Here is a 15,274-nt window from a genome sequence, read left to right on the forward strand (position 1 = left end):
ATATTGTCATTGAAATTAGAGTTTATATTGCTCAATAACATACCTACTCAACAAAGAATCTTTAAAATTCTTTTAATGTCCAAATTTTTCCTTGAATCTTTTAGGAAGATGAAATTAAAATTCATACCAGAAGTGGGGTTCGAACCCACGTGGATATAAATTCATTGGATCTTAAATCCAACGCCTTAACCACTCGGCCATCCTGGTGAGATTTTCACAGGTTTTTTTCTATCTATCATAGTTGCAATGTTCATATGTAATTTGGTGTGTATGATCGTTTTTTCTTCAATTTCTCCACTACCTTATTACTCGTCTTTACCTGTCTCTTTCATATTGTATGCTGTATACAAGATCTTCACTTTGAAGACAAGAGTAATATATAAATGGAACTCTGTTGATTCTTTTAAAGGGATGGACAGCATAGAAAACTATGCACTCATTTTTTACATTTATTTATTATTTGGTATGCACCATTTTTTGAGAGTGCACAGGTATCAAGGTTGCTCTTGCTTTTTATCATAATCCTTCATTCAAGGATTAGATCATATTATAAAATATCTGCCTGGACAGCATAAAGTATCACGTTTAATACAATAGTGATCTTCAGCAACTTCAAAAAAATAATCACTCTCCTTTGGAAAAAGTTGCTAATATTCATCATATTTCTTATCAGAAAGCAATATTGTCATTGAAATTAGAGTTTATATTGCTCAATAACATACCTACTCAACAAAGAATCTTTAAAATTCTTTTAATGTCCAAATTTTTCCTTGAATCTTTTAGGAAGATGAAATTAAAATTCATACCAGAAGTGGGGTTCGAACCCATGCGGATATAAATCCATTGGATCTTAAGTCCAACGCCTTAACCACTCGGCCATCCTGGTGAGATTTTCACTTTTTTTTTTCTATCTATCATAGTTGCAATGTTCATATGTAATTAGGTTTGTATGATCGTTTTTTCTTCAATTTCTCCACTACCTTATTACTCGTCTTTACCTGTCTCTTTCATATTGTATGCTGTATACAAGATCTTCACTTTGAAGACAAGAGTAATATATAAATGGAACTCTGTTGATTCTTTTAAAGGGATGGACAGCATAGAAAACTATGCACTCATTTTTTACATTTATTTATTATTTGGTATGCACCATTTTTTGTGAGTGCACAGGTATCAAGGTTGCTCTTGCTTTTTATCATAATCCTTCATTCAAGGATTAGATCATATTATAAAATATCTGCCTGGACAGCATAAAGTATCACGTTTAATACAATAGTGATCTTCAGCAACTTCAAAAAAATAATCACTCTCCTTTGGAAAAAGTTGCTAATATTCATCATATTTCTTATCAGAAAGCAATATTGTCGTTGAAATTAGAGTTTATATTGCTCAATAACATACCTACTCAACAAAGAATCTTTAAAATTCTTTTAATGTCCAAATTTTTCCTTGCATATTTTAGGAAGATGAAATTAAAATGCATACCAGAAGTGGGGTTCGAACCCACGTGGATATAAATCCATTGGATCTTAAGTCCAACGCCTTAACCACTCGGCCATCCTGGTGAGATTTTCCCTTTTTTTTTTCTATCTATCATAGTTGCAATGTTCATATGTAATTAGGTTTGTATGATCGTTTTTTCTTCAATTTCTCCACTACCTTATTACTCGTCTTTACCTGTCTCTTTCATATTGTATGCTGTATACAAGATCTTCACTTTGAAGACAAGAGTAATATATAAATGGAACTCTGTTGATTCTTTTAAAGGGATGGACAGCATAGAAAACTATGCACTCATTTTTTACATTTATTTATTATTTGGTATGCACCATTTTTTGAGAGTGCACAGGTATCAAGGTTGCTCTTGCTTTTTATCATAATCCTTCATTCAAGGATTAGATCATATTATAAAATATCTGCCTGGACAGCATAAAGTATCACGTTTAATACAATAGTGATCTTCAGCAACTTCAAAAAAATAATCACTCTCCTTTGGAAAAAGTTGCTAATATTCATCATATTTCTTATCAGAAAGCAATATTGTCATTGAAATTAGAGTTTATATTGCTCAATAACATACCTACTCAACAAAGAATCTTTAAAATTCTTTTAATGTCCAAATTTTTCCTTGAATCTTTTAGGAAGATGAAATTAAAATTCATACCAGAAGTGGGGTTCGAACCCACGCGGATATAAATCCATTGGATCTTAAGTCCAACGCCTTAACCACTCGGCCATCCTGGTGAGATTTTCACATTTTTTTTTCTATCTATCATAGTTGCAATGTTCATATGTAATTAGGTTTGTATGATCGTTTTTTCTTCAATTTCTCCACTACCTTATTACTCGTCTTTACCTGTCTCTTTCATATTGTATGCTGTATACAAGATCTTCACTTTGAAGACAAGAGTAATATATAAATGGAACTCTGTTGATTCTTTTAAAGGGATGGACAGCATAGAAAACTATGCACTCATTTTTTACATTTATTTATTATTTGGTATGCACCATTTTTTGTGAGTGCACAGGTATCAAGGTTGCTCTTGCTTTTTATCATAATCCTTCATTCAAGGATTAGATCATATTATAAAATATCTGCCTGGACAGCATAAAGTATCACGTTTAATACAATAGTGATCTTCAGCAACTTCAAAAAAATAATCACTCTCCTTTGGAAAAAGTTGCTAATATTCATCATATTTCTTATCAGAAAGCAATATTGTCGTTGAAATTAGAGTTTATATTGCTCAATAACATACCTACTCAACAAAGAATCTTTAAAATTCTTTTAATGTCCAAATTTTTCCTTGAATCTTTTAGGAAGATGAAATTAAAATTCATACCAGAAGTGGGGTTCGAACCCACGTGGATATAAATCCATTGGATCTTAAGTCCAACGCCTTAACCACTCGGCCATCCTGGTGAGATTTTCACATTTTTTTTTCTATCTATCATAGTTGCAATGTTCATATGTAATTAGGTTTGTATGATCGTTTTTTCTTCAATTTCTCCACTACCTTATTACTCGTCTTTACCTGTCTCTTTCATATTGTATGCTGTATACAAGATCTTCACTTTGAAGACAAGAGTAATATATAAATGGAACTCTGTTGATTCTTTTAAAGGGATGGACAGCATAGAAAACTATGCACTCATTTTTTACATTTATTTATTATTTGGTATGCACCATTTTTTGAGAGTGCACAGGTATCAAGGTTGCTCTTGCTTTTTATCATAATCCTTCATTCAAGGATTAGATCATATTATAAAATATCTGCCTGGACAGCATAAAGTATCACGTTTAATACAATAGTGATCTTCAGCAACTTCAAAAAAATAATCACTCTCCTTTGGAAAAAGTTGCTAATATTCATCATATTTCTTATCAGAAAGCAATATTGTCATTGAAATTAGAGTTTATATTGCTCAATAACATACCTACTCAACAAAGAATCTTTAAAATTCTTTTAATGTCCAAATTTTTCCTTGAATCTTTTAGGAAGATGAAATTAAAATTCATACCAGAAGTGGGGTTCGAACCCACGCGGATATAAATCCATTGGATCTTAAGTCCAACGCCTTAACCACTCGGCCATCCTGGTGAGATTTTCACATTTTTTTTTCTATCTATCATAGTTGCAATGTTCATATGTAATTAGGTTTGTATGATCGTTTTTTCTTCAATTTCTCCACTACCTTATTACTTGTCTTTACCTGTCTCTTTCATATTGTATGCTGTATACAAGATCTTCACTTTGAAGACATGAGTAATATATAAATGGAACTCTGTTGATTCTTTTAAAGGGATGGACAGCATAGAAAACTATGCACTCATTTTTTACATTTATTTATTATTTGGTATGCACCATTTTTTGTGAGTGCACAGGTATCAAGGTTGCTCTTGCTTTTTATCATAATCCTTCATTCAAGGATTAGATCATATTATAAAATATCTGCCTGGACAGCATAAAGTATCACGTTTAATACAATAGTGATCTTCAGCAACTTCAAAAAAATAATCACTCTCCTTTGGAAAAAGTTGCTAATATTCATCATATTTCTTATCAGAAAGCAATATTGTCATTGAAATTAGAGTTTATATTGCTCAATAACATACCTACTCAACAAAGAATCTTTAAAATTCTTTTAATGTCCAAATTTTTCCTTGAATCTTTTAGGAAGATGAAATTAAAATTCATACCAGAAGTGGGGTTCGAACCCACGTGGATATAAATTCATTGGATCTTAAATCCAACGCCTTAACCACTCGGCCATCCTGGTGAGATTTTCACAGGTTTTTTTCTATCTATCATAGTTGCAATGTTCATATGTAATTTGGTGTGTATGATCGTTTTTTCTTCAATTTCTCCACTACCTTATTACTCGTCTTTACCTGTCTCTTTCATATTGTATGCTGTATACAAGATCTTCACTTTGAAGACAAGAGTAATATATAAATGGAACTCTGTTGATTCTTTTAAAGGGATGGACAGCATAGAAAACTATGCACTCATTTTTTACATTTATTTATTATTTGGTATGCACCATTTTTTGAGAGTGCACAGGTATCAAGGTTGCTCTTGCTTTTTATCATAATCCTTCATTCAAGGATTAGATCATATTATAAAATATCTGCCTGGACAGCATAAAGTATCACGTTTAATACAATAGTGATCTTCAGCAACTTCAAAAAAATAATCACTCTCCTTTGGAAAAAGTTGCTAATATTCATCATATTTCTTATCAGAAAGCAATATTGTCATTGAAATTAGAGTTTATATTGCTCAATAACATACCTACTCAACAAAGAATCTTTAAAATTCTTTTAATGTCCAAATTTTTCCTTGAATCTTTTAGGAAGATGAAATTAAAATTCATACCAGAAGTGGGGTTCGAACCCATGCGGATATAAATCCATTGGATCTTAAGTCCAACGCCTTAACCACTCGGCCATCCTGGTGAGATTTTCACATTTTTTTTTCTATCTATCATAGTTGCAATGTTCATATGTAATTAGGTTTGTATGATCGTTTTTTCTTCAATTTCTCCACTACCTTATTACTCGTCTTTACCTGTCTCTTTCATATTGTATGCTGTATACAAGATCTTCACTTTGAAGACAAGAGTAATATATAAATGGAACTCTGTTGATTCTTTTAAAGGGATGGACAGCATAGAAAACTATGCACTCATTTTTTACATTTATTTATTATTTGGTATGCACCATTTTTTGTGAGTGCACAGGTATCAAGGTTGCTCTTGCTTTTTATCATAATCCTTCATTCAAGGATTAGATCATATTATAAAATATCTGCCTGGACAGCATAAAGTATCACGTTTAATACAATAGTGATCTTCAGCAACTTCAAAAAAATAATCACTCTCCTTTGGAAAAAGTTGCTAATATTCATCATATTTCTTATCAGAAAGCAATATTGTCGTTGAAATTAGAGTTTATATTGCTCAATAACATACCTACTCAACAAAGAATCTTTAAAATTCTTTTAATGTCCAAATTTTTCCTTGAATCTTTTAGGAAGATGAAATTAAAATTCATACCAGAAGTGGGGTTCGAACCCACGTGGATATAAATCCATTGGATCTTAAGTCCAACGCCTTAACCACTCGGCCATCCTGGTGAGATTTTCACTTTTTTTTTTCTATCTATCATAGTTGCAATGTTCATCTGTAATTAGGTTTGTATGATCGTTTTCTCTTCAATTTCTCCACTACCTTATTACTCGTCTTTACCTGTCTCTTTCATATTGTATGCTGTATACAAGATCTTCACTTTGAAGACAAGAGTAATATATAAATGGAACTCTGTTGATTCTTTTAAAGGGATGGACAGCATAGAAAACTATGCACTCATTTTTTACATTTATTTATTATTTGGTATGCACCATTTTTTGAGAGTGCACAGGTATCAAGGTTGCTCTTGCTTTTTATCATAATCCTTCATTCAAGGATTAGATCATATTATAAAATATCTGCCTGGACAGCATAAAGTATCACGTTTAATACAATAGTGATCTTCAGCAACTTCAAAAAAATAATCACTCTCCTTTGGAAAAAGTTGCTAATATTCATCATATTTCTTATCAGAAAGCAATATTGTCATTGAAATTAGAGTTTATATTGCTCAATAACATACCTACTCAACAAAGAATCTTTAAAATTCTTTTAATGTCCAAATTTTTCCTTGAATCTTTTAGGAAGATGAAATTAAAATTCATACCAGAAGTGGGGTTTGAACCCACGCGGATATAAATCCATTGGATCTTAAGTCCAACGCCTTAACCACTTGGCCATCCTGGTGAGATTTTCACAGGTTTTTTCTATCTATCATAGTTGCAATGTTCATATGTAATTTGGTGTGTATAATCGTTTTTTCTTCAATTTCTCCACTACCTTATTACTCGTCTTTACCTGTCTCTTTCATATTGTATGCTGTATACAAGATCTTCACTTTGAAGACAAGAGTAATATATAAATGGAACTCTGTTGATTCTTTTAAAGGGATGGACAGCATAGAAAACTATGCACTCATTTTTTACATTTATTTATTATTTGGTATGCACCATTTTTTGAGAGTGCACAGGTATCAAGGTTGCTCTTGCTTTTTATCATAATCCTTCATTCAAGGATTAGATCATATTATAAAATATCTGCCTGGACAGCATAAAGTATCACGTTTAATACAATAGTGATCTTCAGCAACTTCAAAAAAATAATCACTCTCCTTTGGAAAAAGTTGCTAATATTCATCATATTTCTTATCAGAAAGCAATATTGTCGTTGAAATTAGAGTTTATAAAGCTCAATAACATACCTACTCAACAAAGAATCTTTAAAATTCTTTTAATGTCCAAATTTTTCCTTGAATCTTTTAGGAAGATGAAATTAAAATTCATACCAGAAGTGGGGTTCGAACCCACGTGGATATAAATTCATTGGATCTTAAGTCCAACGCCTTAACCACTCGGCCATCCTGGTGAGATTTTCACGTTTTTTTCTATCTATCATAGTTGCAATGTTCATATGTAATTTGGTGTGTATGATCGTTTTTTCTTCAATTTCTCCACTACCTTATTACTCGTCTTTACCTGTCTCTTTCATATTGTATGCTGTATACAAGATCTTCACTTTGAAGACAAGATTAATATATAAATGGAACTCTGTTGATTCTTTTAAAGGGATGGACAGCATAGAAAACTATGCACTCATTTTTTACATTTATTTATTATTTGGTATGCACCATTTTTTGAGAGTGCACAGGTATCAAGGTTGCTCTTGCTTTTTATCATAATCCTTCATTCAATGATTAGATCATATTATAAAATATCTGCCTGGACAGCATAAAGTATCACGTTTAATACAATAGTGATCTTCAGCAACTTCAAAAAAATAATCACTCTCCTTTGGAAAAAGTTGCTAATATTCATCATATTTCTTATCAGAAAGCAATATTGTCATTGAAATTAGAGTTTATATTGCTCAATAACATACCTACTCAACAAAGAATCTTTAAAATTCTTTTAATGTCCAAATTTTTCCTTGAATCTTTTAGGAAGATGAAATTAAAATTCATACCAGAAGTGGGGTTCGAACCCACGCGGATATAAATCCATTGGATCTTAAGTCCAACGCCTTAACCACTCGGCCATCCTGGTGAGATTTTCACTTTTTTTTTCTATCTATCATAGTTGCAATGTTCATATGTAATTAGGTTTGTATGATCGTTTTTTCTTCAATTTCTCCACTACCTTATTACTCGTCTTTACCTGTCTCTTTCATATTGTATGCTGTATACAAGATCTTCACTTTAAAGACAAGAGTAATATATAAATGGAACTCTGTTGATTCTTTTAAAGGGATGGACAGCATAGAAAACTATGCACTCATTTTTTACATTTATTTATTATTTGGTATGCACCATTTTTTGTGAGTGCACAGGTATCAAGGTTGCTCTTGCTTTTTATCATAATCCTTCATTCAAGGATTAGATCATATTATAAAATATCTGCCTGGACAGCATAAAGTATCACGTTTAATACAATAGTGATCTTCAGCAACTTCAAAAAAATAATCACTCTCCTTTGGAAAAAGTTGCTAATATTCATCATATTTCTTATCAGAAAGCAATATTGTCGTTGAAATTAGAGTTTATATTGCTCAATAACATACCTACTCAACAAAGAATCTTTAAAATTCTTTTAATGTCCAAATTTTTCCTTGAATCTTTTAGGAAGATGAAATTAAAATTCATACCAGAAGTGGGGTTCGAACCCACGTGGATATAAATCCATTGGATCTTAAGTCCAACGCCTTAACCACTCGGCCATCCTGGTGAGATTTTCCCTTTTTTTTTTCTATCTATCATAGTTGCAATGTTCATCTGTAATTAGGTTTGTATGATCGTTTTTTCTTCAATTTCTCCACTACCTTATTACTCGTCTTTACCTGTCTCTTTCATATTGTATGCTGTATACAAGATCTTCACTTTGAAGACAAGAGTAATATATAAATGGAACTCTGTTGATTCTTTTAAAGGGATGGACAGCATAGAAAACTATGCACTCATTTTTTACATTTATTTATTATTTGGTATGCACCATTTTTTGAGAGTGCACAGGTATCAAGGTTGCTCTTGCTTTTTATCATAATCCTTCATTCAAGGATTAGATCATATTATAAAATATCTGCCTGGACAGCATAAAGTATCACGTTTAATACAATAGTGATCTTCAGCAACTTCAAAAAAATAATCACTCTCCTTTGGAAAAAGTTGCTAATATTCATCATATTTCTTATCAGAAAGCAATATTGTCATTGAAATTAGAGTTTATATTGCTCAATAACATACCTACTCAACAAAGAATCTTTAAAATTCTTTTAATGTCCAAATTTTTCCTTGAATCTTTTAGGAAGATGAAATTAAAATTCATACCAGAAGTGGGGTTCGAACCCACGCGGATATAAATCCATTGGATCTTAAGTCCAACGCCTTAACCACTCGGCCATCCTGGTGAGATTTTCACATTTTTTTTTCTATCTATCATAGTTGCAATGTTCATATGTAATTAGGTTTGTATGATCGTTTTTTCTTCAATTTCTCCACTACCTTATTACTCGTCTTTACCTGTCTCTTTCATATTGTATGCTGTATACAAGATCTTCACTTTGAAGACAAGAGTAATATATAAATGGAACTCTGTTGATTCTTTTAAAGGGATGGACAGCATAGAAAACTATGCACTCATTTTTTACATTTATTTATTATTTGGTATGCACCATTTTTTGTGAGTGCACAGGTATCAAGGTTGCTCTTGCTTTTTATCATAATCCTTCATTCAAGGATTAGATCATATTATAAAATATCTGCCTGGACAGCATAAAGTATCACGTTTAATACAATAGTGATCTTCAGCAACTTCAAAAAAATAATCACTCTCCTTTGGAAAAAGTTGCTAATATTCATCATATTTCTTATCAGAAAGCAATATTGTCGTTGAAATTAGAGTTTATATTGCTCAATAACATACCTACGCAACAAAGAATCTTTAAAATTCTTTTAATGTCCAAATTTTTCCTTGAATCTTTTAGGAAGATGAAATTAAAATTCATACCAGAAGTGGGGTTCGAACCCACGCGGATATAAATCCATTGGATCTTAAGTCCAACGCCTTAACCACTCGGCCATCCTGGTGAGATTTTCACATTTTTTTTTCTATCTATCATAGTTGCAATGTTCATATGTAATTAGGTTTGTATGATCGTTTTTTCTTCAATTTCTCCACTACCTTATTACTCGTCTTTACCTGTCTCTTTCATATTGTATGCTGTATACAAGATCTTCACTTTGAAGACAAGAGTAATATATAAATGGAACTCTGTTGATTCTTTTAAAGGGATGGACAGCATAGAAAACTATGCACTCATTTTTTACATTTATTTATTATTTGGTATGCACCATTTTTTGAGAGTGCACAGGTATCAAGGTTGCTCTTGCTTTTTATCATAATCCTTCATTCAAGGATTAGATCATATTATAAAATATCTGCCTGGACAGCATAAAGTATCACGTTTAATACAATAGTGATCTTCAGCAACTTCAAAAAAATAATCACTCTCCTTTGGAAAAAGTTGCTAATATTCATCATATTTCTTATCAGAAAGCAATATTGTCGTTGAAATTAGAGTTTATATTGCTCAATAACATACCTACTCAACAAAGAATCTTTAAAATTCTTTTAATGTCGAAATTTTTCCTTGAATCTTTTAGGAAGATGAAATTAAAATTCATACCAGAAGTGGGGTTCGAACCCACGCGGATATAAATCCATTGGATCTTAAGTCCAACGCCTTAACCACTCGGCCATCCTGGTGAGATTTTCACAGGTTTTTTCTATCTATCATAGTTGCAATGTTCATATGTAATTTGGTGTGCATAATCGTTTTTTCTTCAATTTCTCCACTACCTTATTACTCGTCTTTACCTGTCTCTTTCATATTGTATGCTGTATACAAGATCTTCACTTTGAAGATAAGAGTAATATATAAATGGAACTCTGTTGATTCTTTTAAAGGGATGGACAGCATAGAAAACTATGCACTCATTTTTTACATTTATTTATTATTTGGTATGCACCATTTTTTGAGAGTGCACAGGTATCAAGGTTGCTCTTGCTTTTTATCATAATCCTTCATTCAAGGATTAGATCATATTATAAAATATCTGCCTGGACAGCATAAAGTATCACGTTTAATACAATAGTGATCTTCAGCAACTTCAAAAAAATAATCACTCTCCTTTGGAAATAGTTGCTAATATTCATCATATTTCTTATCAGAAAGCAATATTGTCGTTGAAATTAGAGTTTATAAAGCTCAATAACATACCTACTCAACAAAGAATCTTTAAAATTCTTTTAATGTCCAAATTTTTCCCTTTATCTTTTAGGAAGATGAAATTAAAATTCATACCAGAAGTGGGGTTTGAACCCACGCGGATATAAATCCAGTGGATCTTAAGTCCAACGCCTTAACCACTCGGCCATCCTGGTGAGATTTTCCCTTTTTTTTTTCTATCTATCATAGTTGCAATGTTCATATGTAATTAGGTTTGTATGATCGTTTTTTCTTCAATTTCTCCACTACCTTATTACTCGTCTTTACCTGTCTCTTTCATATTGTATGCTGTATACAAGATCTTCACTTTGAAGACAAGAGTAATATATAAATGGAACTCTGTTGATTCTTTTAAAGGGATGGACAGCATAGAAAACTATGCACTCATTTTTTACATTTATTTATTATTTGGTATGCACCATTTTTTGTGAGTGCACAGGTATCAAGGTTGCTCTTGCTTTTTATCATAATCCTTCATTCAAGGATTAGATCATATTATAAAATATCTGCCTGGACAGCATAAAGTATCACGTTTAATACAATAGTGATCTTCAGCAACTTCAAAAAAATAATCACTCTCCTTTGGAAAAAGTTGCTAATATTCATCATATTTCTTATCAGAAAGCAATATTGTCGTTGAAATTAGAGTTTATATTGCTCAATAACATACCTACGCAACAAAGAATCTTTAAAATTCTTTTAATGTCCAAATTTTTCCTTGAATCTTTTAGGAAGATGAAATTAAAATTCATACCAGAAGTGGGGTTCGAACCCACGCGGATATAAATCCATTGGATCTTAAGTCCAACGCCTTAACCACTCGGCCATCCTGGTGAGATTTTCACATTTTTTTTTCTATCTATCATAGTTGCAATGTTCATATGTAATTAGGTTTGTATGATCGTTTTTTCTTCAATTTCTCCACTACCTTATTACTCGTCTTTACCTGTCTCTTTCATATTGTATGCTGTATACAAGATCTTCACTTTGAAGACAAGAGTAATATATAAATGGAACTCTGTTGATTCTTTTAAAGGGATGGACAGCATAGAAAACTATGCACTCATTTTTTACATTTATTTATTATTTGGTATGCACCATTTTTTGAGAGTGCACAGGTATCAAGGTTGCTCTTGCTTTTTATCATAATCCTTCATTCAAGGATTAGATCATATTATAAAATATCTGCCTGGACAGCATAAAGTATCACGTTTAATACAATAGTGATCTTCAGCAACTTCAAAAAAATAATCACTCTCCTTTGGAAAAAGTTGCTAATATTCATCATATTTCTTATCAGAAAGCAATATTGTCGTTGAAATTAGAGTTTATATTGCTCAATAACATACCTACTCAACAAAGAATCTTTAAAATTCTTTTAATGTCGAAATTTTTCCTTGAATCTTTTAGGAAGATGAAATTAAAATTCATACCAGAAGTGGGGTTCGAACCCACGCGGATATAAATCCATTGGATCTTAAGTCCAACGCCTTAACCACTCGGCCATCCTGGTGAGATTTTCACAGGTTTTTTCTATCTATCATAGTTGCAATGTTCATATGTAATTTGGTGTGCATAATCGTTTTTTCTTCAATTTCTCCACTACCTTATTACTCGTCTTTACCTGTCTCTTTCATATTGTATGCTGTATACAAGATCTTCACTTTGAAGATAAGAGTAATATATAAATGGAACTCTGTTGATTCTTTTAAAGGGATGGACAGCATAGAAAACTATGCACTCATTTTTTACATTTATTTATTATTTGGTATGCACCATTTTTTGAGAGTGCACAGGTATCAAGGTTGCTCTTGCTTTTTATCATAATCCTTCATTCAAGGATTAGATCATATTATAAAATATCTGCCTGGACAGCATAAAGTATCACGTTTAATACAATAGTGATCTTCAGCAACTTCAAAAAAATAATCACTCTCCTTTGGAAATAGTTGCTAATATTCATCATATTTCTTATCAGAAAGCAATATTGTCGTTGAAATTAGAGTTTATAAAGCTCAATAACATACCTACTCAACAAAGAATCTTTAAAATTCTTTTAATGTCCAAATTTTTCCCTTTATCTTTTAGGAAGATGAAATTAAAATTCATACCAGAAGTGGGGTTTGAACCCACGCGGATATAAATCCAGTGGATCTTAAGTCCAACGCCTTAACCACTCGGCCATCCTGGTGAGATTTTCCCTTTTTTTTTTCTATCTATCATAGTTGCAATGTTCATATGTAATTAGGTTTGTATGATCGTTTTTTCTTCAATTTCTCCACTACCTTATTACTCGTCTTTACCTGTCTCTTTCATATTGTATGCTGTATACAAGATCTTCACTTTGAAGACAAGAGTAATATATAAATGGAACTCTGTTGATTCTTTTAAAGGGATGGACAGCATAGAAAACTATGCACTCATTTTTTACATTTATTTATTATTTGGTATGCACCATTTTTTGAGAGTGCACAGGTATCAAGGTTGCTCTTGCTTTTTATCATAATCCTTCATTCAAGGATTAGATCATATTATAAAATATCTGCCTGGACAGCATAAAGTATCACGTTTAATACAATAGTGATCTTCAGCAACTTCAAAAAAATAATCACTCTCCTTTGAAAAAAGTTGCTAATATTCATCATATTTCTTATCAGAAAGCAATATTGTCGTTGAAATTAGAGTTTATATTGCTCAATAACATACCTACACAACAAAGAATCTTTAAAATTCTTTTAATGTCCAAATTTTTCCTTGAATCTTTTAGGAAGATGAAATTAAAATTCATACCAGAAGTGGGGTTCGAACCCACGCGGATATAAATCCATTGGATCTTAAGTCCAACGCCTTAACCACTCGGCCATCCTGGTGAGATTTTCCCTTTTTTTTTTCTATCTATCATAGTTGCAATGTTCATCTGTAATTAGGTTTGTATGATCGTTTTTTCTTCAATTTCTCCACTACCTTATTACTCGTCTTTACCTGTCTCTTTCATATTGTATGCTGTATACAAGATCTTCACTTTGAAGACAAGAGTAATATATAAATGGAACTCTGTTGATTCTTTTAAAGGGATGGACAGCATAGAAAACTATGCACTCATTTTTTACATTTATTTATTATTTGGTATGCACCATTTTTTGAGAGTGCACAGGTATCAAGGTTGCTCTTGCTTTTTATCATAATCCTTCATTCAAGGATTAGATCATATTATAAAATATCTGCCTGGACAGCATAAAGTATCACGTTTAATACAATAGTGATCTTCAGCAACTTCAAAAAAATAATCACTCTCCTTTGGAAAAAGTTGCTAATATTCATCATATTTCTTATCAGAAAGCAATATTGTCATTGAAATTAGAGTTTATATTGCTCAATAACATACCTACTCAACAAAGAATCTTTAAAATTCTTTTAATGTCCAAATTTTTCCTTGAATCTTTTAGGAAGATGAAATTAAAATTCATACCAGAAGTGGGGTTCGAACCCACGCGGATATAAATCCATTGGATCTTAAGTCCAACGCCTTAACCACTCGGCCATCCTGGTGAGATTTTCACATTTTTTTTTCTATCTATCATAGTTGCAATGTTCATATGTAATTAGGTTTGTATGATCGTTTTTTCTTCAATTTCTCCACTACCTTATTACTCGTCTTTACCTGTCTCTTTCATATTGTATGCTGTATACAAGATCTTCACTTTGAAGACAAGAGTAATATATAAATGGAACTCTGTTGATTCTTTTAAAGGGATGGACAGCATAGAAAACTATGCACTCATTTTTTACATTTATTTATTATTTGGTATGCACCATTTTTTGTGAGTGCACAGGTATCAAGGTTGCTCTTGCTTTTTATCATAATCCTTCATTCAAGGATTAGATCATATTATAAAATATCTGCCTGGACAGCATAAAGTATCACGTTTAATACAATAGTGATCTTCAGCAACTTCAAAAAAATAATCACTCTCCTTTGGAAAAAGTTGCTAATATTCATCATATTTCTTATCAGAAAGCAATATTGTCATTGAAATTAGAGTTTATATTGCTCAATAACATACCTACGCAACAAAGAATCTTTAAAATTCTTTTAATGTCCAAATTTTTCCTTGAATCTTTTAGGAAGATGAAATTAAAATTCATACCAGAAGTGGGGTTCGAACCCACGCGGATATAAATCCATTGGATCTTAAGTCCAACGCCTTAACCACTCGGCCATCCTGGTGAGATTTTCACATTTTTTTTTCTATCTATCATAGTTGCAATGTTCATATGTAATTAGGTTTGTATGATCGTTTTTTCTTCAATTTCTCCACTACCTTATTACTCGTCTTTACCTGTCTCTTTCATATTGTATGCT

General features: G+C 31.7%; 23 non-coding genes across 23 annotated transcripts; all 23 read right to left on the minus strand.

Moving 5' to 3' along the window:
• Positions 1–124: 124 nt before the first annotated feature.
• On the minus strand, positions 125–207 carry TRNAL-UAA (transfer RNA leucine (anticodon UAA)). Its single transcript has one exon. It is a non-coding gene; the product is annotated as a tRNA-Leu (tRNA).
• A 596-nt stretch (positions 208–803) lies between these two features.
• TRNAL-UAA (transfer RNA leucine (anticodon UAA)) lies at positions 804–886 on the minus strand. Its single transcript has one exon. It is a non-coding gene; the product is annotated as a tRNA-Leu (tRNA).
• A 596-nt stretch (positions 887–1,482) lies between these two features.
• On the minus strand, positions 1,483–1,565 carry TRNAL-UAA (transfer RNA leucine (anticodon UAA)). Its single transcript has one exon. It is a non-coding gene; the product is annotated as a tRNA-Leu (tRNA).
• Positions 1,566–2,161: 596 nt separating this feature from the next.
• TRNAL-UAA (transfer RNA leucine (anticodon UAA)) lies at positions 2,162–2,244 on the minus strand. The gene has a single exon. It is a non-coding gene; the product is annotated as a tRNA-Leu (tRNA).
• Positions 2,245–2,840: 596 nt separating this feature from the next.
• TRNAL-UAA (transfer RNA leucine (anticodon UAA)) lies at positions 2,841–2,923 on the minus strand. Its single transcript has one exon. It is a non-coding gene; the product is annotated as a tRNA-Leu (tRNA).
• Positions 2,924–3,519: 596 nt separating this feature from the next.
• On the minus strand, positions 3,520–3,602 carry TRNAL-UAA (transfer RNA leucine (anticodon UAA)). Its single transcript has one exon. It is a non-coding gene; the product is annotated as a tRNA-Leu (tRNA).
• Positions 3,603–4,198: 596 nt separating this feature from the next.
• TRNAL-UAA (transfer RNA leucine (anticodon UAA)) lies at positions 4,199–4,281 on the minus strand. The gene has a single exon. It is a non-coding gene; the product is annotated as a tRNA-Leu (tRNA).
• A 596-nt stretch (positions 4,282–4,877) lies between these two features.
• Positions 4,878–4,960, minus strand: TRNAL-UAA (transfer RNA leucine (anticodon UAA)). The gene has a single exon. It is a non-coding gene; the product is annotated as a tRNA-Leu (tRNA).
• A 596-nt stretch (positions 4,961–5,556) lies between these two features.
• Positions 5,557–5,639, minus strand: TRNAL-UAA (transfer RNA leucine (anticodon UAA)). The gene has a single exon. It is a non-coding gene; the product is annotated as a tRNA-Leu (tRNA).
• Positions 5,640–6,235: 596 nt separating this feature from the next.
• TRNAL-UAA (transfer RNA leucine (anticodon UAA)) lies at positions 6,236–6,318 on the minus strand. The gene has a single exon. It is a non-coding gene; the product is annotated as a tRNA-Leu (tRNA).
• Positions 6,319–6,913: 595 nt separating this feature from the next.
• Positions 6,914–6,996, minus strand: TRNAL-UAA (transfer RNA leucine (anticodon UAA)). Its single transcript has one exon. It is a non-coding gene; the product is annotated as a tRNA-Leu (tRNA).
• Positions 6,997–7,590: 594 nt separating this feature from the next.
• TRNAL-UAA (transfer RNA leucine (anticodon UAA)) lies at positions 7,591–7,673 on the minus strand. Its single transcript has one exon. It is a non-coding gene; the product is annotated as a tRNA-Leu (tRNA).
• A 595-nt stretch (positions 7,674–8,268) lies between these two features.
• Positions 8,269–8,351, minus strand: TRNAL-UAA (transfer RNA leucine (anticodon UAA)). Its single transcript has one exon. It is a non-coding gene; the product is annotated as a tRNA-Leu (tRNA).
• Positions 8,352–8,947: 596 nt separating this feature from the next.
• On the minus strand, positions 8,948–9,030 carry TRNAL-UAA (transfer RNA leucine (anticodon UAA)). The gene has a single exon. It is a non-coding gene; the product is annotated as a tRNA-Leu (tRNA).
• Positions 9,031–9,626: 596 nt separating this feature from the next.
• TRNAL-UAA (transfer RNA leucine (anticodon UAA)) lies at positions 9,627–9,709 on the minus strand. Its single transcript has one exon. It is a non-coding gene; the product is annotated as a tRNA-Leu (tRNA).
• A 596-nt stretch (positions 9,710–10,305) lies between these two features.
• Positions 10,306–10,388, minus strand: TRNAL-UAA (transfer RNA leucine (anticodon UAA)). Its single transcript has one exon. It is a non-coding gene; the product is annotated as a tRNA-Leu (tRNA).
• Positions 10,389–10,983: 595 nt separating this feature from the next.
• On the minus strand, positions 10,984–11,066 carry TRNAL-UAA (transfer RNA leucine (anticodon UAA)). Its single transcript has one exon. It is a non-coding gene; the product is annotated as a tRNA-Leu (tRNA).
• A 596-nt stretch (positions 11,067–11,662) lies between these two features.
• TRNAL-UAA (transfer RNA leucine (anticodon UAA)) lies at positions 11,663–11,745 on the minus strand. Its single transcript has one exon. It is a non-coding gene; the product is annotated as a tRNA-Leu (tRNA).
• A 596-nt stretch (positions 11,746–12,341) lies between these two features.
• Positions 12,342–12,424, minus strand: TRNAL-UAA (transfer RNA leucine (anticodon UAA)). The gene has a single exon. It is a non-coding gene; the product is annotated as a tRNA-Leu (tRNA).
• Positions 12,425–13,019: 595 nt separating this feature from the next.
• On the minus strand, positions 13,020–13,102 carry TRNAL-UAA (transfer RNA leucine (anticodon UAA)). Its single transcript has one exon. It is a non-coding gene; the product is annotated as a tRNA-Leu (tRNA).
• Positions 13,103–13,698: 596 nt separating this feature from the next.
• Positions 13,699–13,781, minus strand: TRNAL-UAA (transfer RNA leucine (anticodon UAA)). The gene has a single exon. It is a non-coding gene; the product is annotated as a tRNA-Leu (tRNA).
• Positions 13,782–14,377: 596 nt separating this feature from the next.
• TRNAL-UAA (transfer RNA leucine (anticodon UAA)) lies at positions 14,378–14,460 on the minus strand. Its single transcript has one exon. It is a non-coding gene; the product is annotated as a tRNA-Leu (tRNA).
• Positions 14,461–15,056: 596 nt separating this feature from the next.
• TRNAL-UAA (transfer RNA leucine (anticodon UAA)) lies at positions 15,057–15,139 on the minus strand. The gene has a single exon. It is a non-coding gene; the product is annotated as a tRNA-Leu (tRNA).
• Between the last annotated feature and the right edge of the window lie 135 nt (positions 15,140–15,274).

This window comes from Mixophyes fleayi, chromosome 3 (genome assembly GCF_038048845.1).
Source record: "Mixophyes fleayi isolate aMixFle1 chromosome 3, aMixFle1.hap1, whole genome shotgun sequence".
Taxonomy (NCBI): Eukaryota; Metazoa; Chordata; class Amphibia; order Anura; family Limnodynastidae; genus Mixophyes; species Mixophyes fleayi.